The sequence below is a fragment of the Rhyacophila brunnea genome, unplaced genomic scaffold (assembly GCF_057557595.1).
Source record: "Rhyacophila brunnea isolate RB1 unplaced genomic scaffold, BYU_Rbru_1.0 scaffold_19, whole genome shotgun sequence".
Lineage (NCBI taxonomy): Eukaryota > Metazoa > Arthropoda > Insecta > Trichoptera > Rhyacophilidae > Rhyacophila > Rhyacophila brunnea.
The window spans coordinates 22,559,553-22,575,358 of record NW_028232848.1 but is presented as its reverse complement, the minus strand read 5'-3'; positions in this window follow the sequence as shown (position 1 = coordinate 22,575,358).

The following is a 15,806-nucleotide window of genomic DNA, read 5'->3' as shown; positions in this document are numbered from 1 at the left end:
ACCTAGTGTGGCGGTTTTAGCAGTGGACTGTAATTTAAAGCTGATGCTGAATTAGTGGACTACGGATCTAGGTGGGTGGGAGGCTTACACAGGATGCCAGACACTTATTTTTATGCTGAGAGGGCTGGCGCGCGCTGGGGCCGGTTCAGTGTTCACGTACACTTTTAATGAATGATATATTATGAGGTTGATGAATGGTGATGATAAGTTCAGGATGGATGATATAGACGCGGCGTTCACTCAAACCGTAGCAGATTTAGTGCAATGAAGGTCGCACATATGCGTTTTGAGACACTCGGTAGTTAACGACGGCTAAGCTATCACAAGTCCGCAACGCGACCGCTTTCTTTGTTTCACTCGAGCTAACTGAATGTTATTCAATCGCTGTCGCCCGATGACTCCTAATTGCTCGTCGTCTGGTCTTTTGACAATAATAAATAAGGGGTTTGGAAGTAGGTGGGAAGAGAGGAATGAGGGCTGGAATATTTGGCCCAAGTATCTAGAAAGTTAGAATAATCAAAAATCAATTTAAAAAATATTGTTATATTTTCATAGAGAATATTTTACATAGTTTAATTTAAGTAATATGTTTGTGGGTACACAGCCAAGCGTTTTATAGCGCGCCAAAAAACAAACGAAAAACAACTAAATATTTTATAAATTAATTAGGATAATTAACCCACGATGCCCAAACGGTAACGTATCGGCTTATCGTGTTGTGGATCTTGCGTCTGGTAAATTATTGACATATTATTTTTTAATATCTGTTTGGGCTTATTAGGTTGAGCAATATTCATTTCAAATCTGTTAATATAAACTCCACTTTGTAGAGGACTAAACTATAATCGTCTCATTAATCAAACATGTAATGTGTAATGTCATATTGTCCTTGCGTTTGCTACAAGTCGTAATGTACATGTATATATTATATTAAGTATTTAACTACTGTACTGGAAACAAGACGGCAATCGCTCAGTTTGCTGGTGTCCAAATGGCAGCGCCAAATCTTCCCAATTCCTCTGTATAACATAATTCACCTAAACTCGAAATATATACATACATGTTGAATTATGATTGTTCTGGTTGGCAGAAAATATCAATCGTGTGCAGAACACAGTTTCGAAAATAATGTTATGTCCTTAGAACACAAGTGTCAGAGTATTGTGCAGAGCATATATGTCAGAGTGAAAATTTTCCTATAAATAAATATGAAATTTTAAATTTAATAATAATACTTTAAATATTGTGGCTTTTATTAGCTAAATATTTGTTTCATATTGAATCCAGAACATATAGACATTTTTTACATTTCATACGAACTATTGTAAAAGCTTTGTGAGGCAATTCCGGGCTTTGTTTGTTCAAAGCGTACTACATTGTTTTCTATTTTATCTGTCAAACAGTAATTAAAATATTGTTCAATTATTCACGCCATAGTTTATTCAGCATTTTTCCACGTGAATGTATTTGTAAAACGATATGTTTTGACTACCATAATTGAAACTGACAGTATATTGTATTTAGGAAGAAAATTTAATAACAAAAAAAACATTCGGAGCAGTAGAGCACTACACATTTTCGGTGCTCCTGGTAAAACCCCACTGCTCCACTGTTCCGTGCTCCTACTCCGAGCTTCGCTCCAACGCTTTGTTCTTAATAGATATTTTATTACATGTACCAGTATTTATTTACCACTATAAATTAAATGATTATTTCAATTTCACCCTAATATACCATCAATTAGCCACGACATTGGAATACGTACATATTACAAATGCCCGAATCAAGTAGGTATAAAACGAATTAAAAAATCACTTGATTTGATGAACAATAATAAAATAATATGCTGTTCTAAAAACTATGAAGTTACTTTAGTAATTGTGTTTCGTATTAGTTTTGAATGTAGTTGTCTAAAGAAAATATATTTGCGGAATTTAATAATAAATGTTTGTAAATTTTTCAGAATGCAAGTTTTTGGAGTTAACTCATTTTGCAATAGTGCCCACAATACTAATTATAGTATTTATCGTTCGGTAGCTTCCTTTTGAGTATCGACACTAAAACGTACAAAAACCAACAACACCAAATTTGGAGTCAAAGTCAATTAAAGTTACTTGTAATGCTTATGTAACCTTAACAATTAGTCCGTACAAGATTGATTTTATTTTGACTCAATAATTGGTATTATAATTGAGTGGTGTAAAGTTAATTATCATTTTTGCTTCTATGTTGATCAATTATTGATCATATGAAATTTCATAAGTGGATATTATATTAGCATACTTTTTGTGAGTAACTATTCGCCGAATCCCTTATTCTGGATTAAACATAATTACACAATATAATGTTAAGAGATGCAAAATTAAAACTCACTTCTACGACACAATTGATAGGCGCAGTACCCATACCTCCTGGAGATAATTATTATGTGAAAAAGATGCTGAAAATTGAATAGGTATTTAAAAATTATTTTCAAATTGTCATGTCTAATATTATAAATTATTACATAACTTGTATGGTCTCCTTTAAAGATGTAAGGGTCCGATGGACAGACAAGACAAGTCAAGTTTCGTGACCCGATTCTAATTGAATACAAAACAGGCTCTTCCTACTTTATCGTACGGTATCGACAAAGTTTTCAACTCATGACTTTGATACAGATTTGTTTTGAAATTTGACTCGACATGTTACTATACTAGTATCATAGTGTTAAAATTATTATTAGTAAAATTTTGGTTTAATGCGAAGAAGAAAAGGGGTCGCATCTAAAACGAGAGCCGATACATTATTTTAAACACGCATTCAGAATTGCACCACTGATGGTATTTCTGTAAATTTTTTAGTGCCGTTGAACTGGTAGTCAAAGACAAATTAGTATTTTGTATGTTGGCATATTAAAGGTTATATCGGTAATATTCGTATGGTATGCGTATTTTTTGCGTTTATTCATCTAAATATTATAAATAATTTAACGTCTATGTATTTGCCAGTTTATTAATCTCAAATAATTGACATAGCCTTTCAATTATAACAAGAACTAATATAACTTCATATGCCTTATAATATGAATGTGTTGATTCCGGTACAAGTCAAATATCTTATTTCGCGTTCTAAATGAGTATTTTTTTAGTATATACATACACACTTATATATTAAATAATATGAGCCGAACATTTTGACGTAATAAATAAACATGGAGATGGAACAGACATGTGTCCGTATTAAGCTTTACTTTCTTGACGTTTTTAAATTTCTTTGTGGCTGTGATTCTTTAGAGGGGTTGGATAATAACACGCCTTTGCGGGGATGGTGTGAATGTTCTTTTTTCAAATTGAAAACAAGAGTCTGATTCGACGAAATGCCGCATTTTGCGGCTACGCGATCCACCTATGGGACGAATAAATACATTTCCGAACAGTGTTGCTCCGCAGAATCTATCAGGCATTACAATGATGCCTCAAACGATTTATCTAATTGTACTAAAATCCTTCCTGTGAAAAATAGCTGCGAAAATTCTCCAAACAACGAAGCGTGTAAATTTCGTTTGCGGCACAGCCAACAAAAGGAATCCGATTAAAAGAAAATAAAACATTCGAAATTCGAAAACGTTTCGCGCGGTCGTTTCTCTATAGTCAGTACATACATATATGGGGTATATCATAGAATAGTAGAGATGTCGACAAAGTATACTCAATTCGTAATTGAATGATTTGAATTGCTAAATATTAAATTTAAATAAAGATAATATATGATATAAGTACCTGTTATCAAAATCTACTGATATAATATAGTAATCTTCATAATTTGGCATAAAATCATTACTCCTCAATATAAAAATAAGCCAATAATAATTGAGAAACCCTATATTATTCTTTTATATTACGAATTATAATAATATTATGTTGTAGCCAATGGATACTCAAGATTTGACGAAGAGAGTCGATTTTACCCGAAATTGTATCAGAAATTTATTTACAGTGTAATGGTACAAGGTATAAAATGGATTTTTTTACATAATTTCATTTGTATTAGGTATGTATGTATTATAAAAATATTTATTTAAACATCAATACAAATATTGATTGAAATGTTCTTTTCTAATAATAAATTCTACGCAGAAAATAGAGATCTCTATGTATTATAAATTGATTGTCGGCTTGGTCAAGCAATTGGACATTTGTCACTTATGCATAAACAGCTATAGCACTATTTCAATCAAATAATGGCTGCAACGAAATTGTTACATTGCACGCATACAACACTTACAAACAAAAAATAACACACGTATTATAAAAAAACATACCCACACAATGTCAAAACAGGTGTCATACTATTGCATTTCCTAAGACTGAAAATTTAATAACCTATCATTATATACAGAGATGATTTTTTGAAATATATATCCGTTAATTGGCACCCGCTGAATTCAATGACAAATGGAATTGGAATTTTCTAGCGTTTGGGCATTAATTTTAAAAATATCTATTTTAGTGTTGTTGTCTTTTTCATAAAATTATAAAAAGATTAAATAAGTATAATATTTTTTGTTCAGTAAAATACTGAAGATGAAAAAAATTCAAAAAAAAGAAATCCTGTAAATATGGTTGTTTTATAGACTTTTTCAGTTACACATATAGGTAAATCGTTTTACAGTGGCACCATGGGTACGACAAATGCGGTTTGCAGTTGTAGTGGTATTGTTTGCTAGCACTGAAACAGGCATTGTCGCAAGTAATTCAATACACGCGCGAATCGCCTATGGTGCCACTGTAGAATGATTTACCTATACATATCTTCAACAGGCAGACTTCACCATTGATCCATATACTAAAAATGTCTAATATTCTATCCTTATACCGCTGTTTTTTTTTATTCCGTGAACAGACTATTAATACTGTGATGACGTAGGTATTATACCCAAAAACCCAAATCATTTTGACAGGTGTTCATGTTATCATCGTTGTATTATTTGATCAAAAGTAAGGATATTGCATATTAACGTAAAACATTGTATGCGTTAAATTGTTCACAAACAACAAATTATTGTATCCAAAATACTATTAAGTTGTATGTACTTAGGTATTTTTATATTTATGTAAAGTCGAGAAAATATAGCCTATTTGAGAATATTAATATAACTGTATTTTAATAACATATCTTTTGCTTTATACGTATTATTTCAGCTGGCGGTAGAAGCGATTAGAGTCGTTGTGTTTTTACCTTTTGCGCGAGAAAAACACAGGATTTCTATTACTGTCAAAAATACGTACCGCCAAATAAATAAAAAAACAAAACCCAAGAATATACTACGATAAAAAAACATCCGTTCGAAATGAATGCCTTTGTAGAAAGAGCGAGCGAGTAGGTACGCAGTTTGAGAGCTTTTGCCAATTGCATCTGAATGTGAGCTTTGACAGCGACTGGTTTAATTTAAACTATCTGATGAAATTATGTTACAGTTTAAATAATATTTATAATTTGCGCATTAATTCAATGTGAAATATTATAGCTATGAACGTTATTACTGTTCACGTATATGCAAGAGTTTATCGTTTCAAAGTAAAAGTTTTTCATACAAATTATATTTATTATCGCAAAAATATTTTCATAATTATTATAAATGATGGTAGGTAGTTTCTCATTTTGTAATTAGGTGTGTTTAACAAAATGTTAATATTATCGAGTTTTCATCGTTGATCCATGGTAATATGATTTACCTGAATCGTATCTAATTAAATAAATAAATAATGATACTGAATAGTTTACATAAAGAATTTTATTGTTATTACTACGTAGTTTTTATTATTATGGAATTTTGTTTGAGGGTCAAAATTTATTCTATACATAACTAGCTGTGTCGAGCATTTATTATGTATACAATTCAATCTTAAGGCCATACCACAGTTGAGACACGGTCTAAAAAGATCGTCGCTAGGCGATGCGCAGATTGCGGGTCGCGGGTGCAAATGAGGCATGTCAAACCAAATATAATTTGTCTTATAAATCCAACATGTGTCCATTTAATGTTCTGTTTATTGTTTTATCAGTAATAATAATAATATATTCATTGACATGTTTTCTTTTTAAAGTAAATGGGTAACGTTTTAAGTCATCTTTACACGATTTAAAAATTATTACGGCCGTCGCCATCACGAAGCAAAATGACGTGTTTCCAGCTCTACATTCTCTCTCCGAATGGGAGCGAGTGCAAAGTTTCGTCGCGCCTATGGTTGAAAATTATTTGCCGTTTCACTGATGAATCCCATTAAGCGATCCGCGATCAGAAGTTTGTGTCTTTTTCATATTACAATTTTCCACAAATTCAAAAAATATTCAAATTACACAATTCACACTACTAGATGCATTCGTACAATAGGTGTCAAATAGGGTTTAACAAAATGTTTAATACTGCTAGTCTTTCTACACCCACGGTGGCCGCGCGGCTTAAGCGTTGGAATATCACGCCGTGGGTCCCAGGTTCGAATCCTGGGTCTGGAAAGTATACATATTTTTTTTCAATTTGTGTGTGAGTCAGGGTATGGACCTAATAGGTTGAGCAAGTGGCTGACACCCATTTCTCGTAAAAAACAAAATCTGTTAATACAAACCTCTATTCTGTGGAGGCCCATATGATCCTATTAGGATCGGACATGGTCGGGGAATCTTTCTTGTTTGTATAGTTAATCGATAATTAAAACAATCCGGTTTATCGGAAACGTAATATAAACAATATTATTCATTATTATATATTACTGTAATCACTTAATTTATATTTAGAATAGGAAATTATATGACAGTTAGGTATCTTGTTTTGATTTGGTTGCCATGAGCGCTACCTGATGCGTTAGTGCTCATTTAACTTAAAATTACCTAAAAAAACGCAAAATTGATTTATTTCAGCGATTATTACCATGAAATCTGCTATGGCCAGGAAGAGCTCCGTCTCGATGAAAAGAATACCGCAATGTAGCCAAACCGTGCAGACAGTTAAATCATCCGGGACATAATCTTCAGTCATGAGGTCCTGACTAGGGAATCCAATCCCGAGCCTAAATTCTGATCCCGGGATTTTGGGATTACAATTTGACAATCCCGGGATTGGCATTTTTTTCCATTGTTAATTAAAATTTTTATATTTACAAATAAAAGTAATAAAATCGGTCAAAAATAAATCTAGTATAATTTATACTATTTAAGACATTTATTGTTAATATTGTATACGTTCAATCTTGGAAATACATAAGTGGAGTAAATAAAATTGTAATATAAATAATAATGTGAATTTAATATGAGATTGCTGTTTCTGATAGAAAAGACTTAATGAATGGGTTAGCGAGATTTAAAATAGTAAAGCAAATCATGGTGTACTTATGGCCTTTCCGCTTCATAAATCTAATTAGTCAGCCAATTATGAAACTGCCGTAAAACGTATGAGATCATGGTGGAATTACTCTGTTAATAGTGCGAATCATTGTTTTTTTTCCAATCTTTCTCATTTTTATTAACTTATGTGAAAAAATAAAATGAATCGGCAACTTACACATGGGTATAAATCAAACTTCAAACATACTCAGTTTATTTCTTATGTAGTTATTTGTTATTAAAAGTATTTTTTCTGTGATATTTTCGTTTTTATTTTATTTTCCATAAAACTTAATAAAAAAATCAATCCTGAAAGTTTCGGGATTATGTTTATCAATCCCGGGATTCATAGGTATCGAAAATAGCTCGGGATCCCGGGATTGGAATCCCTAGTCCTGACGAAGAAATGGTATAAAACCATTCGTATATAATATATTTTGATAATATCGTGTTATATGGCTATTGTAACGCGTACAATAACTAGAGCAAATTTTTGGCTTTATTAGAACGCTCTTTGTTATTGTAACATAGGTGAGTTATTAATTAAAAAAGAGTTGCCTAATTCAGTGAAATCCTGTTTGGTGTCAAATTGCGTTACATTTTTTATTTGCCTTCGACTGCAAAAAACCAGCGTCACTTTTGTGTAGGTATATTGCATGTTGATCAATTCTGTGTCAAAGCTTTTACAGAATAATACATGAAAGCTACGTGTAGCATCCCTCATTGGAATTACAATCTAAAAAGCTCGCCTTTTAAGCTGATGCGATTATTTATTTTCATTTATCTAGCGGCTTATTTCGACTGTGGAATTAAAACCTTCCATATGTGTGATATATTTTACATTAATTAAAAATGTTATAATACGATTATGGATGAGATGTAATTTTTTGTACACATAACCACATAATAATATTATTTAAATAATTAAATTTTACTCATAAGTCTGGCGCCAGACGGGTGTTTTTAAACTTGCAAACCCGCGATTCGATTACATTACTATGAGTTTGTTTTTGTAGAATACAATATTGTAATATGATTTTGTCATCTAATAAAGTCAAACATCTAAATATACATTCTTAAACTAGTAATAAGCTGTAATGTAATATTCTAAAACCGCTAATTTATCATAAAATATACCTACGGGACGGGACCTATTTATAAATAATATGTAGAGATACTCGTATTAATTTCGTATGGAAGGTATACTCGTACCTTACAATCCTTATATTATACAAATTTTAATGAAAATTAAAAATGTTTTAATGAGAATATACTCTGATTTTCTCGAGTAACAAGATTATCGAGTAATTCAGTTTACCTCTTGGGTCTACATAATATTATGTATACCCACTGAAAATGATAAATGTATACTGCTATATTTCATAATAAATTATATTATTACATGCCTATTGTGTAAACTAAGGCGTCACGAGTCTAATAACCAAACTTAGAATGGTTTTTATTTTTACATGTCAAGACAGAGCGTACAGTTGACAATATGTGTTCTGTAAATTTTTAATGTTAATTTTAGAGAGTTAATATCAAATAATGACTCGCCCTGGTAAGCGTCGAGGTCCGAATGTCCTTATTTGCTATTCCAGGCGCATATACATCAACGCTGAATGAGACCAGGTAAAATTCCCTCTTAGAAAATTTTGAACATTATTTGTAACACTATTTAAATCAAACTTTATAATAATAGTTGCTTGATTTACAGCCATTTCCTATATAAATTTGTTACATAAAATAGTATTCTTTTAAACCTCTCGCTCTAATGTTTAAGAAAATAGTCATATTTCGGTACATGAATGTGCAGTGGTGTTAAGATTTTTTACATTTATTAATTTTTAGACGCATTTATAAAACCATTAGTATAATTTATGACGAGATAATTTTAGTAAAATATTCACGATAAAAATTATATTGATAATCTCTGTTATCCCAAATTTGACAAGAATTAGGCATTTATTATTCAAAAAATCAACAAGATTAACACATTTGAAGATGATTCTAAAGATACTAATTATAAGCTATGTCTTTGACCATGCAAGTTTGATAAACATCCTACGAATATTGATTGCTTATAATAATTATTGACCTAAGAATAAGGTAGTGTTTTTTTTAAATACGCCATTTCTTTTGGCATTCCCCAGTGGTAAAGCTACAACATACGGCCGTAGCCATAAATTGACAAACTATAATTAATCCGCTCAGTCATACGACGGGTACACCACCTATGGTTTTAGTTAGTCGGTTTCGGAGAATTTCGAATAGTCACGGTCACGTTTTTTCAATTTCAAATATAGATTATAATAAATATATTATTGTTAAATATATTATATAAATATATTATTATTATTAAATTATTATTAAATATATTATAATACCCAATTTTTATTGAGTGCTGCATTTAAACATGAAAATGCCAGTTTTATAAAATATATTATATTATAATATACCAGCGTAGCTTGTCTTTTTACGTTCATTGCGTTCACACTTTATTAATAATATTATGACATTAACTTTCCAACACTCTTCTAGTCTCCCGAGGCTTACGAGTCGCTGTATGGTACGACTGCCCTCTACGCGGCGTAGAAGCTGCTACGGGAATATGCTACGAAGCAAATTTAATTAAAGCTCGTAGCTTGCTCCCAGGGCTCTCTAGCACACTTTCTGGCTCTCCTTAGAGACTCAAAGTCGGTTTTTCCTGATACCAGTATAACTAAGATATCCAATAGAGTTATGAAACTCAGTGCCAGAGGCTATTCGGCTCGTATGACATACTAACGAAAATACTTACGAAGAAAAATATTTTATTAAAACATTTTCTTTGCGACACTCACTATAATAATTTAAAACCGTTGTTGTAAGTTATACATTACACAAGATAGTAATATAATATTTCACTCTGTATGACATTTCCTTTTAGTTTACTTGTCTGTGAATTATAATGTTTTATTATATCGACTGCTAAACCAAAAAGGCGTTAGTAAAAATTTGTAAGTTAACGTGAGAGCAATTTGAATTTTTTTATATGTTTTGTTTTATATTTTAACTAAATATTTTATCAAAAAATTATTATTACTTCGTTACTGTTTAACATAGCTTTATTTTATTCTTTGTGTCAATTTGGATGATCAGTAACTATTTCATCGCTTCAATGATTACAGGGCTTCTGTTCAACTTTCAAACACAATATAATTTTTGTCAGTTACCATGAAACAGGTTGAATGACTTGTCAAATAGTACAAACAAATGACAACATCACGTTCCGCTTACTCTTGAAAAATGGGATTGGCAAGGCAGTCAGCACTTTTACGTGTAAACAGTTATTATCGTGGTAGTTTTAAATACACACTATAATGCAGAATTTAAAATACAACTTTTGGCAAGGGAATTTAACTTTTCAGTCATCCATCATAAGATTTAAATTGAATATGAAATCTGAAAACGTTCCTATTTAACTCGTTTACTGCAACTACATGATTCTACTGAAAATACATTTTAGAGATTTTTTTCCATAAAAACAAGTGGTCCATGCTACGCTTTTCACCAAACTTTCAGGCTTGAAAATATCTTTATTTCGGCATAATATTATCTCGAGTTTTTCTTATCATACCATATATAATTACATTTATAGAATATTAATAATTACGTTAGATGAAATTATAAATTTAGTAATTTGAAAAATTCTACCTAAATAAAAATTTGGGACAATATCCCAAGACGTAATTATTTAATTAATATACATTTTTTATTTATAACTTTTCAAGTTTTGTTTGTGCCAAAGTAGTACTTAGGTCAGAATATAATATTTATAAACACATGCCAGTATTATAATAAGGGCCGTATTGTAACTTATAACTTTAGAGTAAGTTAACAATTTAAATAGCCGTAGGCACTCCCGCAATTGCTTGTGTTCCAAACATGAGTTGAGCAGGACCGGTACTTAATTAAGTCAGGCACGTGCAACATATACATCGTATATAATATTTTTTGTAAAAACCCGTTAGTCTGCACGTGCATTGTTTGTTTGCTGTTAATTAGTAAAAAAGTAATTTACCATTTTCATTAAAATAGTTAAGTATTATATTATTTATTTCATATCACCGTCCTAGAACCAGATTATATTATCTCGAAAAAAAATGCAGTTTTAAGTGAACTATACATATTTTATAATCATTTAATCCTTTGTCCAACAGTAAACAAACTATCGTATGTAAATTTAATTTTATCTTGGAGTCCCAAACATACACCCTTAGGTACTTCTAATGAAATTGTGCGTACGCACTGGAGTAGCCTAGTCAACTACTACAGTTCAGCAGTGGCTCGAAACTTAATTTCCTACTTCTCCACAACTGTCAGACGCCAGTTCCATAAATGTAGTTTTTGAGCTATTTATGTTTACTTTACCAAATTATATCTGCCTGTATCAAATACTGTACTATTCATTGTTTTATTGCTTGGTTTAGTGAACCAAAATTCTTTGGATTCAGTTATCTCAAAACTATGATTTTTTTTATACTACAGCCAGGTTACAGGGCTGCGATATATATTGATACCAAGTAATATTTATTATATTATCAAAATGCGTAAATCCCCCATCAAAAATCCTCCAATCGACAGAGTTGAGAATATAATGATATTATTGTAACTGTAAATGAGTCAAGGCTAGACCAGGATGCACGCACAGCTAAACAAAGAAAAATAAAGTTACCGTTATCTGTTTCTGGGCGGACGAAGGGTCGAGGTCAGGTACGGCCAGTCGGTTACCACCCTTGAGCCTCTTACGTCGCCTCTAAATACGATTTGCTACCTTTTTTCGCGCCAAAGCGTGCGTTTACAAATGTTGTTAGTAATTAATTGTTACTTGTCAAGCGAAATATACTTAAAGTCCCTGAATCAGTGTTTTTAATAAGTGGAAAAGTGTAAATCAACACCCTACGTAACCCCATACCCCTTAATATACACACAAGAGCACACACAAGCACATTTATTATTATGTATAAAATATACACATACATATATTTTTCCTGAATTTAAATATCATTGTATACTAAAACAGTTTTAGGAGCAGACTATTGATAAGGTTATCTCTTTTTAATGTATTCGTTTATCTTAACTTGCTTTATAAACGTGAGCCGATGACCCTTTACGTATATATATGAAGCTATACCTATTGACTAGGGATTCCAATCCTGGGATCCCGGGATCTCGAGCTTTTTTCGATACCTATGAATCCCGGGATTGATAAACATAATCCCGGGATTTCGGGATTGATTTTTTTATCAATTTTTATGGAAAATAAAATAAAAGCGAAAATATGAAAAATACTTTTAATAAAAAATAACTACATTAGAAATAAACTGAGTTTGAATGAAGTTTGATTTATTTGGTTGAGGTTGCCGATTCATTTTATTTTTTCACATGAATTATTAAAAATGGAATGATTGGAAAAAAACAATGCTTCGCACTTTTCACAAAGTAATTCTACCATGATATCATACGTTTTACGGCAGTTTAATATTTGTCTGACTTATTAGATTTATGAAGCGGAAAGGCCATAAGTACGCCATGATTATTTTGGTTTACTATTTTAAATCTCGCTAATCCATTCATTAAGTCTTTACTATCAGAAACAACAATCTCCTATTAAATTCATTATTATTATATAAATTACAATATTATTTACTCCGTTAAACTTGTGTATTTCCAAGATTGAACGTATACAATATTAACAATAAATGTCTTAAATAGTATAAATTATACTAGATTTATTTTTGACCGATTTTATCAATGTTATTTGTAAATATAAAAATTTTATATTAAAAATGGAAAAAAATGCCAATCCCGGGACCAGTCCCGGGATCCCGGGATTGTCAAATTGTAATCCCGAAATCCCGGGATCAGAATTTTGGCTCGGGATTGGATTCCCTACTATTGACTACTTAGTGAAGGATATATTATTACCATACATTATTACAGGGAACGGCCGGTATCCATTCGGTCGCTACTTTGGATGCGTATTCTGCTTCCATGCATATTGCACACACACAATTCAAATTTGATTCAGAATACCGTATGACACTACACGACCCGCAAATATATTCAGGTAGTTGCAAAGGTATGAAATAGTTTTCAATAATCAATTTTGTGAGTGATTCAGAATATTATATTTTTAGATTTTATTATCGTTGATAATTAATTCGATTTAACGAAATACCCTTTGATATTTTTTTTATTTACTTATTCGAAAAAATATATTAGTGTCATTGGATGTCCAGATCATCTGGAAACATTTCTGACGTTATTTTATTTTTAATGTTATCAAATACAACGGCAAAGTAAATTCTGAAGAACGGTTAATAAACATTCTTAATTTTAAAAAATGTTGCGTACATGTATATAAAATCGCTATGTTTTATCAATTTATGAATGAAATTATCCATTCATGATTGCTAAAATGTGATACGGAAGTCATCAATTGTAATTATTTATTATTAATGTTTTTAACTGGTGGGTTGCATTGCAGACGTTAGCCACTCCCTGGAGTGACTAATACTACAAGTATAGCAGATAGAGTACAGAGTATACGCTTCTTGTACCATAGTAAGCCTTTGGATTTGAATTTTCATTTCATTTCGATTTCTATCGAACAAACTTACACCCATGACTAAAGTAATTTTACAACAAATACTCTGGAACGTAAGTCGTTATCTGTGGAAAGTAATAGTAAAAATTAAATATTTATTTATTACTAATATAATATTCTGAAATCGCCGATGAATATATTACATATAATGTAATACGTTCCTTCGAGCAGCTGGTTGCAAATGGCTGTCTGAAACGATGCCTCAGGACTTTGGCAAACACAAAGACGTGGCGCAGAAGAGATTCCGTTGCCCAAGAGAGCCATCTGGAGACTCGAACGTCTGCAGGCTCTTCTCAAACAGTGGCCGCATATGTCACTCGTAATGTCATTATCGCTGGGAAGCTGACGTCTTTGCCAACATTGCCAATCTTATACTGATGAAAAAAATATAAAATAATCAGATGTGAAGGGAAAGTGTGCATGACACTTTTATGCTAACGTAACAGGATAATACAGTAGTTTTTCTTTATTAACAGTGAAGTTATGTCATGATATTAAATTTTATTATTTTATGTGGAAACTTTATTTAATATAATTTTAATTTTGTATTTAAATATTTTCGGAATATTTCCCTGAATTCGACATTCAAATTTATTAACATTATTAATAACTGGCCAACCCTAGTATTTTTATCACTTGCTATGAAAACAATATTCTCTTTAGATTATATTGTAAGATTATGTTACTTGTTATGCTGGTAAGGCAAATGATTTTAAAAATCCATAACAAAGCAAGTGGCGATAAATCTTATTCGATTGCATAATTACCTGTATGCATATATCGCAGTACTTTCGCTTTGTGCTCAATTCTTGGGATCTCAAAATATATTTTAATTGACACACAAAGGCAGCAGATTATATCGTCATAATAATATGTCATATAAAAAATAGTTTTGTGACTAATGAGGGTGTCGTGGATCCCGGGTTTGAATCTAGGATCTAGAGAATTCACGTGTTATTTTTATTTGGACCCTGAGTATGGACCTAATAGGTTGAACACGTGGCAAACATCTTATTTCTCAAAAAAACAAAAATCTGTTAATACCACTCTTAGGCATAAAGCCCACCAAAAAAGCGTTCGGTGCGCTCACTACTGAGTAGGCCCCCTCCCACTCGCGCATTACCCTTCACCTATGTAATAAGGGGCTCAAGGAGAACAACATAATTATTATTATCAGCGTCTCTCATAACAAAGCAATTATAATATTATTAAATTTCTCGGGGCTTGTAATTAATATCGGACACGCAATAACTAAACAAAGAGTTCACTGTTACTTAAATAATGGCTTCTCGCCCGTCTATCGACGACGCTTCGTGGAGCGTGATTTTGCTTGCCGTGTTCAATGAATGGACTACGTTGTATTTTCGTAAATTTGTATCGCTGAGAAGCCAAAAAACGGCGACTCATGGGGCAGGCGGGCACAATGCGTCGTCAAATCCAGTGTGCGCTGGCGTATTTGATTACGTTGTATTTTCGATGATTCACATAGAAAATGCGCGAGCGCCCCGAAAGCCTGCTTTAGTGGACTTTATGCCTAAGATTGTAGTCCTATAAGATCCTCTTAGGATCGAACATGGTGACGTATGTATGTCTAGTCGAGCTTCCCCCCCCCCTTGACTCATTTTCATATATTATTGAAGGTTTCAGATTGATAACGTCATTAACAAAAAGTTGTTTTTTTTTTATAACCCGGACTGTAAAAATGCAACGTTTAATTTTCACTATCTCGAAAAGTTCAGCAACACCTGTATATTTTAATATTATGTGAGAAATATATTTATGAAGGTTTCAG